The sequence below is a fragment of the Anomaloglossus baeobatrachus genome, chromosome 1 (assembly GCF_048569485.1).
Source record: "Anomaloglossus baeobatrachus isolate aAnoBae1 chromosome 1, aAnoBae1.hap1, whole genome shotgun sequence".
In the NCBI taxonomy this organism is placed as follows: domain Eukaryota; kingdom Metazoa; phylum Chordata; class Amphibia; order Anura; family Aromobatidae; genus Anomaloglossus; species Anomaloglossus baeobatrachus.
This window is the reverse complement of record NC_134353.1, coordinates 879,392,523-879,417,820: the sequence shown is the minus strand read 5'-3', so window position 1 is coordinate 879,417,820 and position 25,298 is coordinate 879,392,523. Positions and strand designations below refer to the sequence as shown.

The window sequence follows — 25,298 nt, the reverse complement described above, 5'->3', positions numbered from 1 at the left end:
TATCCAAGTCCTTTCAACCTCATGACGACTAGAACTCAAAAATATCTCCCGGATTCGTGCTTTCCTTAACCAAGAATCAGCAAAAACATTGGTGCATGCCCTCATCATCTCCCGCCTCGACTACTGCAACCTCCTGCTCTGTGCCCTCCTTTCCAACACTCTTGCACCCCTCCAATCTATCCTAATCTCTGCCACTCAATTAATTCATCTCTCCCCTCGCTATTCCCCAGCCTCGCCACTCTGCCAATCCCTTCACTAGTTTCCCATTGCCCACAGACTCCAGTTCAAAACATTAACCATGACATACAAAGCCATGCACAACCTGTCTCCTCCTTACATCTGTGACCTAGTCTCCCGGTGCCTACCTGCACGCAACCTCAGATCCTCACAAGATCTCCTTCTCTGCTCATCTCCTCTTCCCACAATCGCATACAAGATTTCTCCCCCATACTCTGGAACACTCTACCCCAGTATATCAGACTCTCGCCTACTGTGAAAATCTTCAAAAGGAACCTGAAGACCCATCTCTTTCGACAAGCCTACAACCTACAATAACCCTCAGTCCAGTAGACCACTGCGCAACCAGCTTTGTCCTCACCTATTGTACCCTTACTCATTCCCTGTAGACTGTGAGCCCTCGTGGCAGGGTCCACTCTCCTCCTGTAGACTGCGCCCTCGTGGGTAGAGTCCTTGCTCCTCCTGTAGACTGTGAGCCCTCGCGGGCAGGGTCATCTGTCCTCCTGTAGACTGTGAGCCCTCGTGGCAGGGTCCTCTCTCCTCCTGTAGACTGTGAGCCCTCGTGGCAGGGTTCTCTCTCCTCCTGTAGATTGTGAGCCCTCGTGGCAGGGTCCTCTCTCCTCCTGTAGATTGTGAGCCCTCGTGGCAGGGTCCTCTCTCCTCCTGTAGACGGTGAGCCTCGCGGGCAGGGTCCTCTCTCCTCCTGTAGACGGTGAGCCTCGCGGGCAGGGTCCTCTCTCCTCCTGTAGACGGTGAGCCTCGCGGGCAGGGTCCTCTCTCCTCCTGTAGACGGTGAGCCTCGCGGGCAGGGTCCTCTCTCCTCCTGTAGACTGTGAGCCTCACGGGCAGGGTCCTCTCGTCCTGTAGACTGTGAGCCCTCGTGAGCAGGGTCCTCTCTCCTCCTCTACCAGTCTGTTTTTGTAATGTTCATGATTATTGTACTTGTTTTTATGTAACCCTTGTAAAGCGCCATGGAATAAATGGCACTATAATAATAAATAATAATAATAATAATAATAATAATGTGTTCACCCATTGGTAATGAAGTGGCAAGCAACCAATCGATAACATTCAATCTGCAATCATTCTTGTCGTTGCCCGTTTTCACCTTAGTAGCATTCTGCTGAAACTGGAAGGGACCTAAACAAGTCTGTGTAATATGTAGGGGTAGTATACTATACAGCAGATTAAAATTGTTGTGGACACTTCATTGCAAGTAATCGGTCACAAATATTCACTTGTTGATCATCCGCTAAACAACCTTTACATAATAGCTTAGCTCATTACTGCCGGCGTGCGACTTCTGCATCACATGACGACAAAGGAATATAAATGAACTAAAATATGAATATTTCATGGCCGCTGCTTTTTCAAAGGCAGCGAGGAAAGATTATAAACCATGCCACACAGGTTATTTTAATCCGTACAAAGGTTACTGGGCTCAATATCTGATTAATTTCTCCAAAATCCTTGATCTTTTTCAGTTTGATGTTAACTTTTTCTTTTTTTATTGTTTACTTAACCATTCTAATTTTTGCCTGTATCACTTGCAAATGTTTGCTGTAATTTTATGTTTAGTTTGGTCAAAAATACCGCCGGTCATGGAAAGTTCATTGGATGTTAGATAAATTAAATTCAGCAGAAAACGAAAATACGGTTGTGCGCGCCCGGCTTTACGGTGATTTATTTTATGTTGCATTTTGTCAATAGAAACAACAAACATTTCCAATTTTAAGAGAAATGTAAATGAAGAAAATGAAAAAGTAAATAAGATAAAAGAGGGTGATCCTGACAGATTTGTATATCTACAGTATACATAACATATACAGAATTTCTAAGGAGAGGAAATAACCATATAAACATGAAAATCTCAAAAAAAAGAAGCAGAAAGAAAAAGAAAATCTAAACTAAGAACTTACAGGCAGGTAGTTGCTAACAGGACTCCAGCCACATACAGTGAGTGAAATAAGTATTGAAAATGCCAATTTTCTAAGTAAGTATATTTCTAAAGATGGTATTGACATGACATTTTCACCAGATGTTGGTAACAACCCATTCAATCCACACAGGCAAATAAATCAAACCATAGATGTCCATACATGTAGTGATGTGTAATAATGAGAAATGACACATGCAGAAAGAGAGGTGCAAAAGCCATTGAAAGTCATGACATCAGCTGAAATCTATCAGTAATTAGAAAGCAATCCTGCCAATAATTGAAAAATAATATCAGCTGGTTCAAGTGATGGCCTATATAAAGGTGACTCATTACCAAAGTGCCACACAAGAAACATCTCATGACAGGTAAAACCAGTGAGCTGTCTCAAGACCTTCACAATCTTATAGTTGCAAAACATATTAATGGCATTTGGTTACAGAAGAATTTCTAAACTACTGAAGATTCTAGTGAGTACTGTCTGGGCCATAATCTGGAAGTGGAAAAAACATCATTTCACCATAAAATGGCCACGACCAGGTGCTCCCTGCAAGATTTCAAACAGAGGAGTGAAAAGAATTATCAGATGAGTTGTCTAAAAGTCAAGAACCACCTGTGGAGAGCTGCAGAAAGACCGGGGATCAGCACATACAACTGTTTAAAAGAAAACAATAAGCAATACACTCAACCTCCATCCATGGCCTCTATGCACGCTCACCATACAAGGCTCCATTGCTGATCAAAAAACATGGTCAAGCATGTTTAAAGTTTAATAAACAACATTTAGACAAGCTTGAGAAATACTGGGAGAATATAGTCTGGTCAGATGAGACCAAAATTGAACTGTTTGGATGCCAAAGAGTTCCACCCCAAAACATCATACCAACAGTGAAGTGTGGAGGTGGGAACATCATAGTGTGGGACTATTTTTCATCATACGGCAATGGAAAACTTTATATGACTGAAGGAAGAATGAATGGACAAATGTACTGAGAAATTCTTGAAAGTATGCTGCCATTTACCAGGATGACGAAGTTGAAAGGAGGGTGGACATTTCAGCAAGACAATGATGCCAAACGCACAGCCAAGTAAATTCTCAACTGATTTCAGAGTAAGAAAATAAAGCTGCTAGAATGTCCGAGCCAATCACCTGACCTAAATCTAATAGAAAATTTATGGAAGGAACTAGATCTCAGATTTCATAGAAGGAGCCCATGGAACCATCTAGATCTGAAGAGTTTGTGTAAATGGACCAAAATGACACCTGAGCAATGCAGGACACTAGTTTCGCTATACAGGAGGTGTCTTGAAGCTGTCATCACTAACAAAGGTTGTTGTACGAAGTTCCAGTAAGTATGTTCAATACTTTTCCTGTGTCATTTCTCAATATTACAAATAGCTAAAATTTATGAACATCAATGCTTCGATTTCCTTGCCTGTGTGAATTGGATAGGTTGTTACTGACATCTGAAGAGACTTTCATGTCAAGAGCATCCTTAGAAATATATGTACTAAGAAAATTGGTGATGTGTTCAATACTTATTTCACCCACTGTATAATGTTGATCTGCTCCATTGAAGGTGCCATGTAAAAAGGGTCACTCAGAGATTCTGTCCACATTCATTAGTTCGGATGCGTTGAGCTTGTGTTCATTAATTGTGATGGAAAAGCCCTGAAAGCAGTTGGTTACCATCAGCAAAAGTGCAGCACTTTCTCTGAAGAATCTAAGGATTTTATACTAGTGTGTATAGATTATTGATTGAATCCTAATTTTTGCTGTATTGATGATCGGCATCATTTACAAATGGTGGGGGTCCCAATGGGGACAAAATTTTTTGTTCCTTTAGAAATATTTGAATGAGTTAGTGGAAGGAACTTTTTACCTTTTCCCACAGGAGCCCATTCAGGCAGTGTATTTGTTGTTATGGGTGCTACATAGATGATTTGTTGATAGTATGGCATAATGATGTAGCACCCATAAATACACCCATGTTTTACAGAGCACACCACTAACAATCAGCAATTTTCTTGACATTAGTTTGCATGGAGACACACTAATTCAACTGCACTATGTAATCGGTCCCCACCACTGATTAGCAGATTTTTAACAATGTATAGTGTACACAGAAAGCTGCTAATCAGTGGTGTGGGCGGGGTTATACAGAGCTCAGCATTCTGAGCAGTTCTAGATTTGCAGCAGTGAAAACAAGGATTGTATCAATATAGCAGATCGCAGATGGGCAAGTGACACATTTCTGGAATCAGGGTTTCAGGCCCTATATCATGCTGGTCTCAAATTACACAGCTAAAAACCTAGTGAAAGATTCTGCTTGAGGTCGCTCTTATAGTAGAATACACTAGATCCAGAAGTACATGTGCAGATTTTGAAGTCATATTTTGAGATATAAATACAAGATTAAGGATCAGAGGATACAAAAAAGCGACTACTAGATAGAACCGAAAAGAGTGTAAAAATCAAAACACAGTGGGAATTGTGGCAAAACAAACATAGTAAGAAACAAAAAACATCAGTTTATTCCCCGCCATAAAGCAACAATTTCGAAAAATCCAACATTTTTTTTTTCATAAAATATTTACTTGTCCTGCTCGTCGATGCAAAACTAAAAAAGTTGTCAAGTGTGTAACAAAATAAGATGAAGCACTAAGTAATTTATCGCCAACAAGTTTATTTATCATCATAGTCAATACCTTCAATAAAACACGCTGACCCCGAAGGGGTTTTTCTAATGTATCGGCTCATGTTATAACTCGTGTAGCTATGTTCTAAAGACTACACATTTTTTTTTGGCAGATGAGAAGAAAGAGTATGTGCTAAAAGTTTTATCAACTGTGCTTCACACCACGTCATATACAAGGCTCAGCGCACGGGCTGTATCCTCAGCTCTGTGGACATGAATGCCAAAATACTAAATGGAGTAAGGCCGGTTTCACACATCAGTTTTTTGCCATCAGGCATGATCCGGCGAAAAAAGTGATGCGACGGATCCGGCGAAAAAAACGGATCAGTCACATCCATTTTTTCCATCAGTTTCTTCCGTTTTTTGACAGATCGGTTATGATACTGAGCATGCTCAGTTGAAAAAAAAACGGATCCGGCGGCCATAATCCGTTTTTTTTGCAGATCCAGCATCCATAGGCTTCCATTATAAAACACGGCGTACGGTGCGACACAGTTTTTCTCCGTAGACAAAAAAAATTCACCTCAACGTTCCATCCGGATGCCGGGCAAGCAAATTTTGCAGGATCCGGCTTCGCCGGATGGAACACAAGGCCATCCGGCGCTAAGAGAAGTCTATTGGGGGAAAAACGCATCCGGTGTCAACAGACGCCGGATGCATTTTTTCATGTTTCTGCTGAATTGTGTCTGATGGCAAAAAACTGATGTGTGAAAGCAGCCTAAAGGCCCTGTCACACACAGAGATACCGGTAAATCTGCGGCAGATCTGTGGTTGCAGTGAAATTGTGGACAATCAGTGCCAGGTTTGTGGCTGTGTACAAATAGAACAATATGTCCATGATTTCACCGCAACCACAGATCTGCCAAAGATTTATCTGTGTGTGACAGGGCCTTAAGAGTTCTGGTGCTTTGGGTTTGTTGAAAAAACAAAGAATTATTTTTTACTTTGGGGGGGCATTGAAAAAGTGCAAACCCCAACCAAAGTCTTATGTGATCTAATTATGTGTACACATTAGGGCCATACTATGAAGTACCTTGCATTTAAGTGGACAGAGCCCTGTTCACTGTGTGCAATGAACAAAACATTTCTGTTTCCTGCACCATGCTGTCTATGAAAGGTGAGTTTTTGAGGGTGTCCGCCATACAGACAATGCAGAACATGCCTTTTGATGTACTATAATGTGAACAGAATCCTATTCATACAAGATCAATTATTCAATCACAAGTAACTTGTATGTGTGTTTCAGTTATATTTAATGATTGGTTAAGCCTTGTTCTCCCTTACCCTCTACCCTAATTTTCCTTCCCTCCTGTCCCCGTTTCCTCAATTTAATCACTCGACTCAACACAAAACAACCTTCCCTACATTCGTCCCATCTCTATCTTATACCTAACCCTTAATAGAACCTTTAAGATATAAAAGTCTATATTTATCTACGTTGTATTCAATCGTATTCAACTATGAAATAGTATCAAATTCCTCCTCCCCCTTCTTAATTATTGAAAATAAAAATATGGAGTGACACTACTTTCTTGACAGCAGTTGAGTTGACCTGTATTTATTTGCCATGTGTTTATTGTTCAGTAGAGGCGAATTTCCAGTTGATTCATTTTATGTGGACAGTATTGTATACTATGTAGAAGCTGGCAAGCTTTTTCCTCTTTGAAAAAACGTTTTTCCACAGCACCTATACCCAGTCAACTTGACATTTCACAGCCTTTTATCGTGGAGGTCGATGCATCTGACATGGGGTTTGGGGCTATGTTGTCACAAGGTCTATCTCCTGGTAAATGACATCCTTGTGTTTTCTTTTCCAAGAAAGTGTCCTGAGCCGAGAGAAACTATGATGCTGATAACAGAAAGCTCTTGTCCTAGTTAGCCTGAAACGCGTTGGTGGTTTGTCCTTGCTGTCCTGATTGCTAAAGTGAAATTTTTGTGAATATGTGAATCAAGTTATAAGACATTTTAATCCCCAAGTGCTGAACGACTATGTTTTTTGGATTATCTTTTGCTGTGAACAAGCTAGAACCATTCACTGGTTAATTAATTGTCTGGACCCTATGATAAAAGGGAGTAGGTTTGCAGTGCTCATCTTTTCTGATTGTTATTAAATGTATGGAGTAGTTCGCTACTTAGTGTAAAGGGGACGTGTTAGCTTCCCAGCTTCTCCAAAATCGCCACTGTAACTTTATATTAGTATATTCCTGATTATAAGGTGCCATTCACTTATTCCTATGTTTGAAAAATCACATTATAAATATACTTTGCACTATAGTTACTGGCCAGGACTAGTCTGGGGGAGCACTGATTCCCCCAAACTAGTCACGCCCAGAGGGTCATGATTACCTTCCATCATAGAGGCAACGTTCCCATCAGGGCTCTGTAACTCTTGGATAAGAGCATTTATCATGCCAATCACACTTTGCAGCCTTCTTTGGAGAACAGGATGGGTATCACTAAAGACTCTTTCTGGCCAGAAAGGCAGAACGCTGCTCTCGTGCTCTACAGCTGCAGAGGTCTGATGGTGACGTGGCCTGGGTGGTGAATGTCGATCACACTCCTCATAAGCAGAACTAGTCTGGGAAGTCACCACCCTGCCGGACTACTCCTGACTAATTTGCATACTACAAGCTATATATAATCCTGATTTTAGAACACAGAAATAAGTTTATGGCACAAAAGGAACATTTTTATAATCTAGGAAAAACATTATGGTGGCGTTTTAAGGAGGATGTCAGCACAGAATGACGGCTCAAACCAAGCACAGACGCTCAGTGCACTGTGGTGTGGCCAAGCATTTTAGTGCACCTTCCCACTTACTTAACACTAGAACTACTCGACTCGTGACACCTATATAGAAATACATGGTGCAAAGTAGTCAAAATGACTACCTCAGTAGTTCTAGTTAATTTCCATTTGTCACCACTATTCTGTGGCTCTTTAAAGCTAGAGCACTGTCAATCAAAGAAGAAGGGAACGGAATGGAGATAAAAGAAAATAAGTAGGTTGGAAGGAGCACTTAAATGTTTGGCCAAGGCAAAAGGGCACAGAGTGACTTTACTTGGTGTGAACCAGGGGGGGGGACAAGTCATAGGTGCAACCTGTATAGCCGAACAAGGGTCCAAGAGATAAGGGAGCCACTTCCACCTCCAAAGCAGCAATCAGCTTCTGTCATAGGCAGAACTTTTGGACTGCAAAGGGCCCATGTACTATTCTAACCCATAGGCCCTTTTTTGCCTGTGTCTGTGTGACGCCCTGGACTAGCCTGGTAGTCACAGACATACCAACATACACACCCCCCACCCTAGACAGTTACAACAGTCAGACAAAAAACCCTTGTTGCCTCCCTCCAGTGCCTTATGTCCACACCAGGTGGGGCGGAGCCAGGCGGTTGGCCCCACCCACCGAGGAGTTCACGGGCCTGGAGGCGGGAAAAGGACACAGATGAGTTTTGGAGGTGAAAGTGAGAGGAGTAAAATGTCTGCGTGTGCCTGGGTAGGAGTCCAGGCACTGATAGCAAGGTTGGCAGATGGCAGTGGCCGTCTGCAGGAGTTGGTGGAACTCTGCAAAGCCGTAAGGTCCGGGGCTGGGCGGTGGCCCACCGGTACCGAACCGGGGAGTGGAGTGAAGCTAAGCACACAGGCAGGGCCATCGGACCCCGACCAGGCTTGGAGCCGCTGTCAATAGTCAAATCCGAGTGTGACAGGAACCCCAGGGGTTCCCCAACAACCAAGTCCCGACAGAAGGCAACAGTCCACACCGTGAGGATATACAGCCACCGCCACAGGCTAGAGATCCAAGGGCCAGCGCCTGCGGGCAAAACAGGCTCCTACGGCACCTATACGCCGGGGAGCGGACTACCGGTGGGCAACCACAGGAGTCAGAACACTTCTAACAGGTGCAGGGAAAGAAAGCCACTATCAGCCGTCCGGGGAAAGCACAACAACACTGCAGCCGGCTGTGGGACCCGTCCATCCGGCCGTTTTGGTTTACCAGAGACTCTGTCAGTGATTGTCTGAGTGAGTACACCAGTGCCGTCCGGCACCGCGCCGCGCTGTCCCTGCAACCCTGCACCCCAGCCATCCAGCCTCACCGTTACACCACCGGGCCCCGGGATCACCAACCCCCTACCCACGGAGGGGACAACATCCTAGCTGCTCCCTACCATCTCTCCCGGGATCCAAGTCACCAGCAGCGGTGGTGCCATCATCACCACGTCCCGTGGGTGGCGTCACGAACAATCTCCCCCACCCAAACTATCCCTTGTCACTCACGGGTGAGGAGCGCTGCTCGAGTCCCCGGGTCCGGCCCACCGCTCAAGCCACCGAGCAGCAGCAGCAGAAGCCCCGGACCCGAGCGTGGCGAGCGCGTCCCCTCCGCCCGCGACATCTGCACTGGTCTGTCAGACTCCATATAAGAGGATCTGGGGAACTAACAGATTCCCTTTAACGCATATTGTTTATTGTACCGTATTGTCAGAATACGGTGTTCCTTAGTGTGCACGTTACTTGACCTCACAGTGGACTGCACATCTGTTCCAGTTACTTTATATTTTATGCATCCTTCTGCAGTATTATATATATATATATATATATATATATATATATATATATATATATATAAAATGCTATATATTTTATATACTAATACTATATATTATACATATTATATATTTTATATACTAATACCATATATTATATATACTATATATTATATATTATATATTTTATATACTATACTATATATTTTTTTATACTATAATTACTATATATTACATTTATCTATATATTTTTAACTCTTCCCCCTACCTATTGTTTTGAATGGAATCTGTCAACAGAATCAACCCTCATGTAGGTCATAGAAAAGTGAATAAAATTATACCTTGATATCTTTGAAATTAAAGGAGTCCTTACCTGTGTGAGATATGTAACGAGTGACAGTCTGCTTTCCTGATCTACATGTCTTACAGTGGCAATGACCCCTTTCATTTAAAATATTATCAATATATCATTTTATTTAGCTCTCTATGACCTACATTGCCCATATAGACGGCTGAGGAGGGTTCATCCTACCGAGATTGCCTTTAATCATGTCTTTTTGTTGTTCAGCTATTTTATGGCGGGTGTGCTGCCAATGAAGGATGGTGCCATCATCACTCCTTACTAGTATACCCGCCTTCCCAAATGCAGTGAGACTGACATAGAACAAATCCATCTTCAATTCGATGTCCAATGAAGGTCACAATAGATAATTGACACGTCACAAGGTACATCCTTGGATCTAATTCGCAAGTGATGATCGGGTGCGGATTCTGTCGATTCCCATAAACAGTGAACACACGTTGCTCTAGAATACTTTGCAATTCTACAATGGATTGTCGTACTAAAAGGATATTTTTTTATAAATATTTTAATCTTAACTTCAAACTCTCCGCTATCTCTTTATATTTATATTTTTATTACTGTGAAATATAAAATGTACTTTTTTGTCTGACAGGGATACAGGAATCAGATTGTAAGCTTCTCCTGGGACAAGCTGTTTTATAGGTTAAGGGATGCAGATGAGAGAAAAAGTTAAATAACAAATAACTAAAGCTTCACTCTCCTCGGATAAACCAAAAGAGAAGATTCTTTCCCATTATTTATTCTCACACTAGACGCCTGCTTAGGTTACATGGTGCATAACAAAAAAATCAGCTTCATCCTAAAATCACTTTCAGCTATCATATAACAACCACAGCAAAATATTCAATGTACATTGATATACACCCACACATCAGAGAGGAAATCAGGCTGCAAAAACTCAGCGTATATGGTACTGAATATTCCAAGAAGGAAATTTGGGAGTGAGGGAAGACAATCCCTATATGGAAGAATATGGGGTATATTATACTATATGGAAGACTATGGGGACTGCGGGGGATGTACTATAATATATGGAGTACTATGGGGTCCACTATACTATATAGAGGACTATGGGGAGTAAACTAATATATGGGGAGTTGAGGGGGTACAGTAGGGTCATCAAACTGTGGGCGGAGTTTCACCGCTCGTCACAGCCCATCATCACGTGCACTCTCTCCATCACTGCAGAGCACTGCAAGCAGGAGCGATGCTAGGCTGTGAAGAGCGGTGAAACTCCGCCCACAGCCCAGTCACTCAGGAAGACTGGGGCCGGCTGCGGTGATGTTGGGTCAACTGGTAGTTGGCGTGACATTACCGGATTTCAGAGGTCAAGGAGCCCGGGGGTTACGTGATGGGGTGAGCGGATCTCAATAGTGCAGCTCAGATTAAGAATTTACTACACAAGGTATTTGAGAAAAGCCTTCTTTATGAGCTTTACATCGATGCAGCCACTAATACTGAAAAATGGACCACCCCTTTAAATTTATTTTTTTGTCCTCCTTATGCTTATTCCTGAGCCACAGATTGGGCATCAAGATGGCAGTAATGGAGGTGTTTAGCTGGCCCAGCAACTCACCACGAAGGGTGTCTATCACCTTTGGAACAATTGGTCAATGCTGCTGATTGACACTCGGAGCTCGCTCAGGCCACTGCTGAGTAACACAGCTGGCACCTGCCGAGCATGACTTGGGCTCAGTTACTTAAGCCGCTCCATACACCTGTAACCGAAGTATGATCCAATAAGTAACCGCATCAGGAGGAGGTTAATCTTTTATTTGCCGATTTTCCTAATCTGCTTTCCACAAACCTTGAAAACCTGAGAAATCTCAATTGTTATTAAATGTGCCTTCTGAGGATTTGCAGGACTTGATGTCAATCTGATAATGCTCCATGTCTTCAGGGAACTTTACTTCTTAATCTATTGACTAAAGGAGACTTTGAGAAACATTATTAGATTGGTAAAGGTCTGGAGGGTTCAGATGTTCTGACACCTCTATATACGTCATTGCTGTCCACAGCAAACAGAAGCCTTACATACTAAGAAGAATGGAACAAATTTCGACTGTGGTTGGGCTCGGAGTAATCTAGAAGCTCCTGCCTTATGTGCCCTATGATTAACATGACTTTTTTTTTTTAAATCACAGCTAACATCTAAGACTAAGATATGAAGTGTAATTCATTACTGTTGATTAGCATAGAAGACTTACCAAGTACCAACAGCTACACAGAGAAATGGTTTTCATAGCATTTCCCTTAGCAAGGAACATTGTTTGCTAACAAATGAGTGCTTTGCAGCTCCCGAGTAACCACAGATGGTGGCAGAGAGCTCTTTTACAATCTGCTGCAGAACCTCTTTGTGACTTTTCACTATGCGTTACATGGATCCAGAATTTCCTGAGAAGGGAGTTTAGTATTAGCCAACTGTAAAGGATAGTGCAGGAACAATAAGTTAGCCAAGGGGGTTTAAAAAGTGCTCAGGATTTTTAGTAGGCCAATACAAAGTCCAGTCTCCAGTAGACCAAGGTCCTGCTCTCGCTGTAAAATTCTTAGGGTCACAAATTTTTTAATGGAAAGAAAAAAAAAAAAAACAGTGGTGGGGTAAACACAGAAGATTTGACTACTGGTCAGTTGCCCCAAATCTTCGGGGAACACAACGTAGTATTATATTGGCATCATGTTGGAGCTTGTGGCAGATCAGACAGCCATATTCCCACCACTCTCCGTCGTGTAGACTGCAGACCTATGGCCTACAAGATGTCAGTCCAAACTTAGAAGAAGAGAGCGGCACTTACCATCGCCTTGCGAAAAATTCACTTTATTAGAAGAGATGAATTAAGATCGTGTCTTAATGAAGGATCCGTAGAAGTGCGGACTGCGCAAAGCTGCCGTCGTCCTCCTTAGTGTCTGCATCTGGCCTCTGTCCTGCATGATGCACCTCTTCTAATAAAGTGAATTTTACACAAGGGGATAGTGAATGCAGCTCTCTTCTACTAAGTTTGGATATTTTGTGGACTTTCCTCTGGTTGCAAGTGTGAACCTCCTGCCAGCATTACCTGGAGTGTCTGACCGGATTCCTTCCACCGCAGCGTCTGACAAGGTAATTTGTTGGTGCAGGACTGTACTTTTTTCTGTTCTACAAGATGTTGGTGTCTGGGCACGACCCTGCACCGATCTGCTTTGCCACGATCATGGTTTCATACTTGGTTGCTTGCAGTAGGGGAGCATAAACTTTTTCTTTGTGGGTGGAGGTAGCACAAAGGTGGCATTATTACTTTTGAAGGGGGTACTTAAAGTCCACTTTTGTTCTAAGAGGACACTCGGGGAGGGGGGCATTATTTGTTTTAAGAAGACACTTGGGCTGTGGCGTAACATGAAGCTCCTGAGCTCAAATGCAAAATTTCACAAAGGGACCCCAACTAACACATGTCTTTAATTGTAATAATTTTTTTATATTTGACAAAGGGACCTTTTGTGCCCATTGAGGCTCTATGGCTCAGGTACAATTGCAACTTGTGCGCCTATTATAGTGGTGTCCATGCTCAAGGTGCATTAATACTTTCTATAGAGGCATTCGGGGGGCATTAAGTAATTTAAGGGGGCACTCAAGAGACATTATTACTATTTTAGGGGGTACAATATTTGCCTTGCCTCTGGGCACTACCAACCCCAGTTACACCACTGTTCCTAGATGACTGAAAAATGCCCATTGACGATTATTATAAGATCCTTATATCGGTGCACATAGTAAATGATTGATGCCATTTATAAGAGCCATGAAGTAAGCTATTAATTTGTATATAGCAATTGGTATATACTGACTATGGGCAGGAAGGATAACATTGTACTGTACTGCTGCAGCCATTAGACCCAAGTGCTAAGTATCAGGGATTCAGGATTGCGGGTGTACAGAAGTCATGTATTTATGAGAAAACAGAGCGAAAAGCCTTCTGGCCTGTTATATTTAATGTGTTCATTTTATTAGGCCTTGGAGACTCATTGCTTAATATAATCTTAACTACTACTGTACATCTGCGGATAATCTTCTGTCTTAACCCTACTTCTGCCTGCAGGAATCAGGACCTAAGGTTTTGTAATATTAATACTGCATTTGTTGCCCATAGCAACCAATCACAGCTCAGCTGTCAAATCTTCAGAGCAGTTTCACAAATGAAAGCTGAGCTTTGATTGGCTACTAGGGGGATCACAGACAGCCCTGCAGGGGCAGAGTTTGGGAACACAAGGCCTCATAGGGCTCAAAAATATCAATAGGAATAAGGAAATCCACAAAGAGGACAAGTTCAAATGACTCATGTCAGTCTTATGAGATAAAAATATAGTAAAGTAATGGTAAAAGCTTGTACCATATAATAAAGTAATAGCGGAATATAAGAATATTATACCTTTCATCACTATGTACCAAGAAATGTGTTCAATGAAAATTGTATTTCTGTAGGATATCCATTCAAGACATGAAAAAGCATCTTCTCCCCGCAAACACCTATGACATATCCATGGGATGGACTTATCAGGACCCCCACCATCCCTATGTTCCTCATTATATATACTGTGATCACTAAGCCTACAGCAGAGAACACACAAATCATCACAACCACCGTCCGTCAACAATTTGGCAATATGGCAAGCTCCAATGGGGACAGTGATGACAATGTCTGTAAAGTGCAGTGGTGTTATATACTCAACTATAATAAATGATAAGTACCTATAGTATCAGTTCATATTACCAGTTTATATAATACATTTCAATAAATGATCCGTAAATCTGAACATTATCAGTTATGAATCCTACCTCCAGTTGTCTGGACTCTACACTTGCTTCCAGGAGACATGGAGGGAAGATTTTTGAAGAACAGACTCAGAATCTATAATAGAAAAATGAAATAAACAAATATTAAGTGATAACATAGGGAAAGTGGTATCGTAAGGTTATTAGTTCTGTTTGACATAATTGTACGTAATATTAAAATCATGCAAACACTAGTGTTTTAACACATTAGTGAGTCAAATTCAAAGAGTTAATGGCAAGCCCAGTTTATGAGCATGAAAAAAAAATATACGAGTTATTTTATGGACTGGGACTATGGACTACTCGTAGAACTCATGAAATTCTTTTTTTTTTCAAATATAATATTAAACTCACTAATATTCTGGCTAAGTAATTTGCTCCATCTGATCTTAGCTGCATCTATGCATTGTCAAGCCTTTTCTGTGTCTCATGATAAGAGTTTGACTACCAGTCAACTACAAGTCCTCCTGTGTAGACAGGAAGTCAGTTTTTGACTTCCCATTAAGTACAGAATAAAACCATCGACTATCAAATCCCTCCCATCCGCTCTCAGACACGTGCCCTCCCCACCAACATGGTCCATTTGCAGTCTTGTTCCTCTATACGCCTGTACCCAATGCAGAGGAGAATATCGGAAAGTTGTGTTATATATTAGGCACTGATGAGTGTGAGCATATCAAAATGCCCATGGGGCACATTCATCACTTGGACATATATTGTAAAGTGTGTAAATATTGTGACACCGACATATTACACCTGAAGGAGGTTTTATAACATCCAATTCTAAATCCATTAGCATTAATATTGAGAATGTCCCCCCTTTTGAGCTATAAAAGCTTTAACTCCAGTGAAAAAGCTTTCTACAAGATTTTTGAGTTGTTACCCATTCACCCAGAAGAGCATTTCTGAGGTCAGAGACTTATGTTGGATGAGAGGTCCTGTTTCGCACCCTCCTTTTAGGTTCATCCCAAAGGTGCTCAATGGGGTGGAGATCGGGGCTCTGTGCGGCCGGTCATGTTCTTCCACACCAATCTACCCCAACCAATATTTTATGGACTTTGCTTTGTGCACTGGGTACAGTTATGGACAGAAAAAAGCCTTCCACAAACTGTTCCACACTGTTCGTGGAAGAAATTCCCAAATCAGATTGATGAATGATAGTGATCTTTGTCAACGTGTTTCAGAGATATTTCTCCTTGTCCAGGACAAAAATCACATTGGTGTGACTTTTCAAACGTGTTGACAAAAAAAAGATTTTTATCAGTCATCAGCCTAATTATGGGATTTCTTCCACGGCAGTGAAGCTTTTAATACTTTCATCTACCCACATTGAGATCCTCCAACAAACTGGACAGCTAGCCACATGATCCATCATCACTCCACACAACAAGTTCCTACTGACCCTGAGTCTAGCAGCCACTTTCTATCACTTCATCCTTTGATGATGATATTGTGCTTGGTAATGTAAGGCTTACATGAAGCCACCCAGCCATGGAAACCCATGCCATGAAGCTTCGGTTGCACACTTTCTGTGCTGATATTAATACCAGAGGAGATATGGACTTTTCAGTTATGGAGTCAATAGAGCTTTGGTGACTTTTATACCCTCTTCTCTTCAGCACTCAGTGATACCGCTCTAACTTTATGTGGTCTATGAGTCACATAGTTCCATAGGTTGAAAAAAGCCCTCCATCCATCTAGTACAGTGATTCCCAAACTCCAGTCCTCACAGCCCACAACAGGTCATGGTTTCAGAATTTCCTTAGCTTTACACAGGTGATCCCATGATAATGCTTCCATCACCTGTGCAATGCTAAGGAAATCCTGAAAACATGACCTGTTGGGGGCCGTGAGGACTGGAGTTGGGAATCACTGGTCTAGTGCAACCTTCCTCCATCAATTATAATTTTTGTCATTAAGTTGTTTATAACCGACAATGTTGTGTGTACTAAGGAAATCATGACTTAGGAAAGTTTGACTGTCGGCCCTATCTTGCCGTACTAACCCAACCAGTTATCCACCTTTTTACCGCTTCCCAACCAAAATAAGACACAGACTGCGTGACATTGGATGTAAGAGGCCACAGCAGCCTCGTTTATTATCATCAAAATAATCAATAACATTTTATTCATAAATATATAGTAATAACTCCATAAAACATAACCACCAGCAAAGGAGGGGGGGTAAGTGAAGAATCCCGTTGTACATGATTGCAACACCAGCTCCACCATGTGCCCTCAGCCGCAATACACCGGCTCAAGGACACCCAGCCGAGTGTTGCTCCACCATGTGCCCTCAGCCGCACCACACCGGCTCGAAGACACCCAGCACATTAACATGCCCTGCTGTGACCCAGCACAGCAGGGTCCCACGTTAACATGTCCCGCTGTGACCGAGCACAGCAGGGACCCACCAACTATACCATTGCACCACCAGCGGTAACCCGCTCCTGCACTGGGCTCCCCCCCCGCTCTTTGTGCAATCCACCGACTTCAAATACCCCCCTCCTTTCCACCGACTGCTGCGACAAGGTCAATCCTCTTCGTCTCGCCATGTAGATCTCCAGAATTCTTGAAAATGGGCGGGCGGGCCAATTCCGGACGTCTTCCAGGTAGTGAATGAAACTCCCCCCTCATATCCTGTCCTATATACTCCCCTACCACTGACAACACCCTGACCAATTACATGGCCCCACAGCCCTTATAACTCCACCTCCCATTTTTCCAGCACAAAATGCCCTACACCTTAACCCCTTGCTAACCCCCAGGCCTAGCATCCCTCCTCAGTCATGTTGCCCTCCCTTGAGCCCCTTCAGGGCAGGCGTCCGGGCTTTTCTTTCTGCCCTTTTTTAAAAGCTGTTATAGTATCTGCCATTACTACCTCTTGTGGTAGGGCATTCCACAGTCTGACTGCTCCAACTGTAAAGAACACTTTCCTGTTTAGCTGCGAGAATCTCATTTCTTCCACTCGCAGTGGTCCTTAGTATTGTCTTCGGAAGGAATAAGTCATGTGCCAGTCCTTTATATTGAACACACATGTATTTATACATATAAATGAGATCTCCTCTGAGACGTCTTTTTTCTAAGCTAAACAACTCTAACTTTTCCAACCTGTCATCATATGGGAGGCCTCCATTCCTTGCAATAATCTAGTTACCCGCCTTTGAACGGACTCTAACTTCTGATGTCCTTTTATAAAATGTGGAGCCCAAAACTGAATCCCATATTCCAGATGTGGCCATACAAGTGATTTATAGAGGGGTAGCAATACGTTGGGATCACATGATCTAATCTCTCTTTTTATACACCCTAGAATCTTGTTTGCTTTTGCGGCTGCTGTCTGACATTGAGTGCTGCTGCTCAGCTTACTTGTAACCAGAATACCCAAGTCCTTCTCCTGTTCTGTAGATTCAAGTTTACTTCCATTTAATGTACACACAGCTATAGGATTACTCTGTCCTAGGTGCATTACTTTACATTTATCAACATTAAATCTCATTTGCCAAGTATCTGCCCATTCTGACATCTTATCCAGATCGTTTTGTAATATTGCATTATCAAGGTCAGTTTTTAATATCCTACATAGTTTGGCGTCATCAGCAAAGACTGACACTTTACTATCAATCCCATTCACAAGGTCATTAATAAAGAGATTAAAAAGAGTTAGGGGTACTTCTCACATAGCTAGATCGCTGCTGAGTCACAGGTTTTGTGACGTACCAGTGACCTCATCAGCGATCTCACTGTGTGTGACACTAAGCAGCGACCTGGCCCCTGCTGTGAAATCGCTGATCGTTACACACTGCTCTGGTTCATTTTTTGCTTGTTGGTCTCCTGCTGTGCAGCACACATCGGCGTGTTGGACAGCGGGAGACCAACGAGCACAGACTCTGTGTAAGCAGCGTACACTGGTAACCAGGGTAAATATCGGGTAACTAAGCAAAGCACTTTGCTTAGTAACCTGATGTGTACGCTAGCTAAATATACAGGGAGCCAGTGCTGGCAGCCTGTAAGCTGTGTACGCTAGTAACCAGGGTAAATATCGGGTAACCAAGCAAAGCGCTTTGCTTAGTTACCCGATTAGTTACCAGGTTACCAAGCGCAGCATCGTTACACGAGTCGCTGGTGGCTGGTAGCTGGTCGCTGGTGAGATCTGACTGTTTGACAGCTCACTAGCGACCCTGTAGCGGCGTACCAGCGATCCTGACCAGGTCGTATCGTGGTCGGAATTGCTGGTACGTCGTTTAGTGAGCCGGTACCCTTAGTCCTAGGACAGATCCCTGCGGCACCCCACTGCTGACTATAGCACATTTAGAGAATGTACAGTTTATGACTACTCTTTGTTCCCTATCTTTTAGCCAATTCCTTACCCAGTTGCATATAGTTTCCCCTAGTCCCTTTTTCTTCAGCTTCAGTTTAAGGCTATTATGTGGCACAGTATTAAATGTCTTTGCGAAGTCCAGATAAATCACATCAGCTGCATTTCCAATATCCAGATTTGCAAAGGCTATCGTTCCTTCCACTTTTCAATATCACTAATATGCTAATGGAATGAATAACAAAACCTGAACTCAATAGATAAGATGTGTATCCCAACACTTTTATCAAGGACCTATACATCACCAGTTTCTCAAGGATTGATGCTGGGTATGGATAGACCTCATGTTTTATACTCACTGCGGGAAAATATCGGGAATCAATACAATGGGCGAGAGTTTATGTATACAGTGTGTCACCCATATACATTTTAGATGGACTGTAAGGTATAATATGAAAGCCATTGTCCATTAGAATAGTGAAATTATTTGGTTTAGCCTAAGCATATCACCGTGCAATTGCTACCAGTCATCGGTGAGCATCCACCCAATGCCGCCTATGGGTTAATTAAGGCCCATTACAACTGATCACCTACAGAGCCCCAGAGCAAAAGTAGACAGTAAAAGCATGCTAATTCCTATAAATCTCATAATGTTACATTCAGCTGTGTAAAACAAGACTCAGCTAATACCCGAAGCTAATAAGTCGACACTCACACACATATTGCCATCATACAAGTTCTTCCAGAGCTTTATGTCATAAATCTCTTCGTAAATGTTTCCATACATGAGCACGATTGACGGCCTTAGGTGGACAGCGGCACAGAGTGTTCTTTATTTTTATGCAGCAGATACCTTAGGTTATTTATCAGAGTTACATCACATCGAGAAAGTGCCTGCAGCAATTCACTATAGGAACCACTCGAGTTGTAAACCATGTGGAGTCTCAATGTCTAGAGAAACTTTGAAGACCAAAGAAGAGATTTCATTTAACTTGATAATATAGGAGTAAAATGTAGCAATGTTGAACATGTCCATCATATTACATAGGTTTCTTTGTTTGTTTTGCTGTAGCTAGATTCTATCTATCTCCAATGTATGAGATATATTCCAGTTGGTATCAGCAGAAGTAATTAAACGATAAATAGGATTCAAACGGTTTTCGGAAAAATATCTTATTTTGAAGGCCCCCATACACATTAGATAACAGTCGGCCAACAAGCCTGTCCCATACACAGGAATGCATGGCTCGGACTAAGCATTCTTGTGCTCTTAATGGGAAAAAAAACCTTTCAGCTTACCCGAATAAATGCGTTCCAGGACTTTGTGGAGTGCACGCAGTCCACCGGACAGGCAGGTCCGCGATTAGAAGCCGAAGAAAGGAGAAGGGAGGACCCAGCACCGATTCCAATATAATACAATCCAAAAAACTTTGTCATCCTAAAAGTTAAAATAATGCAAAAAATTCCATAGTATACTTCTTCGGGTTCTTAAAGGGAACCTGTCAGCAGGTTTTCCCATACAAGCTACGGCCACTACCAGTGAGCTCTTATATACAGCAATCTAGAATACTCTGTATAATGTAAAAAAAACACCTATATAATACTCACCTAGGGGGCGGTCCAGTCCAATGGGTGTCACTGCTCTCGGTCCGGCGCCTCTTCAATCTTGTGGGTTTACAGTCTTCTTGCCCAGCCCCATGTGCATGACATGTCCTGCGTCATTCCCAGAGAGGCCTCCATTGCGCTCCTGCGCATACACCCTTTGATCTGCCCGGCTGAAGGCCGATCAAAAAGTAAAGTTATGCGCAGGCGCAAGAAAAAGTCAAAGAATGTCCGCTCATGTGCACTACAGTACTTTGATCTGTCCTCAGCCATGCAGGTCAAAGTGCGCATGTGCAGGAGCACAATGAAGGCCTCTCTGTGAATGAGGCAGGACGCGTCATGCACACAGGGTTAGGCAGGAGGACGTTGATCGCACAAGATGGAGGAGGCGCCGGACCGAGAGCAGCGACGCCCATCAATCTGAAGCACCCAATAGTTGAGTATTATAAAAGCTGTTTTTTATGTTATACAGAGCTGGCCTCTTATATACAGTACTCTGAAATGCTGTATATAAGACCTTACTGGTGGTGGCTGCAGCTCATAATGGAAAAACCTGGTGACAGGTTCCCTTTAATGTTAAAAAGTCCAGTTTCATAGGCTATAAAATTAAATGGTGTAAATATGTTTTTTTATAACTTAACTGCCATTTTTATTTGCTGGTGTGTAAGAGCAGGACACTTCCACAACGCAAATACAACAGTCGCAAGGCATGCGAGACTGCAGTCGGCGTCTGACCTAATCTATTGCTATACTGTGGCCAACGGTATGCACAGGGTAACATTTTTCAATTTTCCTCTATCATCTGTAATTACAGTGATCCTTGCGGAGCTGTTGTATCATTGTGGTGCTCAGATCACAGCAATTTCTTGTGAGTTCTAGGTACCAGCACTGCGGTGGTGATTTCGTCCAGTGATGTACTCACCGCTGAATTAAGACTCTGCCGTAGCCCAGTTGATCGGACCTGATGAGGGCTGTCCGGTAATTACCGTGATCTGAGAGGAGTGGTCATATCATTGGGGTACTCAGATCGCAGTAATAACTGGTGAGCACAAGTCTGAGCACTAGAACTGTGGTGGTGACTACATCCAGAGGTGGTTCCACCTCACTGAATAAAAGACACCATTAGGCCCTGTGTGCTCTAGAAAAAGGATTTTTCTCAAGAAATTTCTTGAGTCTGAAAGATCAGTGCACTTGCGTTCAACAAACGCATCAATAACGCATGTGTTTTTACTGCATATTTACCACATTTTTTATGCGTTTTTGATGCGTTTTTCCCGTAGGTTGGTCCCTGCGGGGTTTTTTTACCATTATCTATGGCAAAAAACACAGGTATATGCAGAAAAGAAGTGACATGCTTATTCTTTTTCTCAAGAAATTCTGCAGAAAGAATTTTCATTAAGAAAAAAACTCAGTGTGCGCACAGCTATTTTCTTTTTCATAGGTTTTGCTGAGGAATGTCTGCAGAAAGGTCACAACAATTTTCTCAAGAAATTTCTGCAGCAAAAACGCAAAAAAAGCTGGTAAAAACGCAGTGTGCGCACAGGGCATTTTAGCGCTTGTGACCGAACCTGTATTCAGTGCTAATAACTGTGATCTGAGCTCCACAGTGACATAACAGCTCTGCACAGATCACAGTATCGTCTGCTGAGTCGTGTATATAATCCTAACATGTGTAATACAGTCCACATAGCCATGAATATGACCGTATTCTATCCTAACATTGTCATTTGGATTGAACTTTATTTCCTATACAATCCTTGACTTATTTCTCTTCAGTCCAGTGATTTTTTTTTTCATTCTTTTGGTAGGTCAAGAAGACCTAAGCTGTTACACCTGCCTTAACACTAGAAGTCCCAGAGAGGGGTCATTTAATATTTCTACCATTGGAACCCTATGGAGCTCGAAATTTTTGGGACTTCTAGTGTTAAAGCACAACTTGAGTCTTAATTGCAATATTACCAGCCAGGATTATGTTTACAGTCACTATAAATTTTTATATCAGTCTGAGTTATATGCAGTATTAAAAAACGGTATTAGATTATCTACAGTGCAGTGGACCGGTGAACTAGATCTGAAGTGACACACAAGGAGTGTGCTTGCCGAGATGTTACCTCATTTATCCATTCTTTAAAGCGTAACCGCCGTTTTAATTTTTATTTCATAAATCAATAGTGCACATGAAAATAAGCAACTTTGTAATATTTCTTAACAGACAAATCTGCTTCTTTCTCTGCCAGAACTGATCAGTCATTATCAACATTCTCAATTTTGAGGGGTAAAATCTGCATTTAGTGAAGACTTTCCCATTACTGAGAGGAGATGGTAGTTGGTGCTGATGAGATTCTTTGATGATGGTAGGAGATAGAGGCAGAGGGGGGAGATAGAGGCAGAGGGGGGAGATAGAGGCAGAGGGGGGAGATAGAGGCAGAGCTCCGCCCCCTCCTCTCTCTATCTGGATAGAATCTCATAAGGACCAACTGCTGTCTCCTATCTCAGTAATGGGAAAGTCTCAGAATTGAGAATGTTGATAATGGCTGATCAATTCTGGCAGAGAAAGAAGCAGATTTGTCTGATAAGACATATTACAAAGTTGGTCATTTTCACGTGTACTACTGATTTATGAAATAAAAATTAAAGCGACGGATATGCTTTAAGTCACAATGTGACTATAACTTACATTTTATCAGACTGTTCAGTGGAAATTTAACTTTTTTGAGAAATCCATCCAAATTGTAAACGAGAGTCTTCAAGTACTTTATGGACATAGCATGCCATCTTATACTAAAGGGAACCTGTCATGTTCCTTAGGACCCCTAAACCACCGCCATTGCATTATAGAACACACTTCCTCAATGTTCCAAACAATATTTCACACATTTTCCAATTCAGATACTGTAATCATGCCCCCTAGGTGTGATTGATATTATCTCCACTGGCCGTGCCTTCCTGGGCAATGCAGTGAAGATGAACTCTGTCCGGCTTTATCAGCACTCTGCACTAGATCAGGAAGGCCCAGCAAAGCTGTATACTGAAATACTGTAAATATATATTTTACATGGTCTAAATTCTTGCTGCTCTCTTCCATCTGGAGTTGCTTCTTTTTTTGTTCCTGTGCCTCTCTGTTCCGGAGACATAGCCCCCCTCCTCTTTTATATACATATAGCCGAAGAGGTGAGGATCACACCCACTTGGATAAAAGGCAAGAGAAGAGGGGGCCATATCTCAGAAATGGAGAAGAGGAAGAACAAAAAAGAAAACAAGGAAAGATTTAGAAGAACAGACACATTTACGGTAGACAAGAAAAGAAAATTACATATTTAGGAGGCGATATTTCAACTTTCAAGATAATTATCAGTTCACCTGATATATCTACTTTTTAAATAACTGTATTCCCCATGAAATAACATCCTAAAGCAACGATTCAACCCAAGGTTCCGGTATTTCTCTGGTACACCTCCTGGAAATGTTATGATATATAGTATTTTAACATCCCTTGAGTAAGTTGGTGACTTTGGTACCTGTAGTACTACGAAACTCAGAGTGGGTCTGGCTACCACATACCGCCACCCATGGGTTTCTCTCATTTGTTATAATGGTGTCTTTGTTTGAGACATGGTCAGTGTGTGGAGGTTGTCATACCTCCAAAAGAAACCTCAGAGAGAAAGAGTGAAGCAGGGGGTTTGCTTGACCTGACCAGGCTAGGTCAGTGTTTGGAAATACTTCTAGGGAAAAGTTGTATCCGAACTTGTTCGGACGTACCTCAAGTGAAACAGACTGTAAACCATGTTTGTGCTCCTTGAAGAGGGCTTGTGTTATGTTCCCAGAGAGCGGCTTATGTGTTGATGAATAAAACTGCTGGACTTTTTAAGTAAGTGTTACTTTCCTTAACTCAAGGAGCAAGCTAAGTGAGTAACCCCATCACACTTGTCAATAAACTTTTTTTTAGATCTCGTCTAAACTTTGTCAGATACATATATCAGAAGTATTGCCCAACATGTACTTCCGACAATAGGCTATGATGTATGCCACCATATTGGAAAACAAAGCCATACATCTCCCATATGGTCCCATGTTGTTTGTTGCCTCTACATAAAAATGGGCCGTCAACTATTCTTTTCTATACAGCAATAGAAAGAATATCTACATATACCTGATAAATAGAATCCAAAAAGACACTATTGGCCTCAGTCATGGGAGCAGAACCCTAAAGATGACTCCAAGAAGATGTGAACAGAATCTAAGATGCATCCCTACACAGTCTCTAGCATTGCGGGCACTGAATGGATCCTATCAGGGCATGTAATGAACTGCTTCATTAATAAGGAAAATGGTATACACAGCTTTAATTTTTTAGGAATAATAGAGGAACGGCACAATGCAAAGTTTTGGGGAAAAATGCTAAAGAATTGCATTCCATAGTGAAGTCCTTATCACGCTACTTACAGGGAAGTACCAAGCAAATGGCAAAAGGGAAGGGAAACCCTGTGTCTAGGGAAAGAGAAGATGGTAAGCCTACTGCTAGCCCCTGGGATCTCTCACCACCCTAGATAGGTTCCACACCTATGCGGTGAGCCGGATACCTTACCCTAGGTATCCCTAGTGCTGAACCCCAAATAGGGAACGGATGGGATGAGCTCTTTGTCAACCCACTAAACAACTATAGGAGACACAATGGAGACACACAAGGGGAAAAGCATGAACTACTTATCATTAGATGACTCACGTAGAAGTTCAGCAAAGCTTCAGCAACGATACCACAGAGGAGCACAAGTCCATCGCTTGCAACCTAGGCTTGAAGG

General features: G+C 42.3%; 1 protein-coding gene across 2 annotated transcripts in view; it reads right to left on the bottom strand.

Annotated features, from left to right (window-relative positions):
* The window catches only part of GHR (growth hormone receptor), a 511,317-nt gene that overhangs the window by 368,867 nt on the left and 117,152 nt on the right, over positions 1–25,298 (bottom strand). For both annotated transcript variants that reach the window (XM_075326446.1, XM_075326451.1), the window contains exon 3: positions 14,584–14,656. The gene's annotated coding sequence lies outside the window, so the exon portion shown is untranslated. The remainder of the gene's footprint in view (positions 1–14,583; positions 14,657–25,298) is intronic.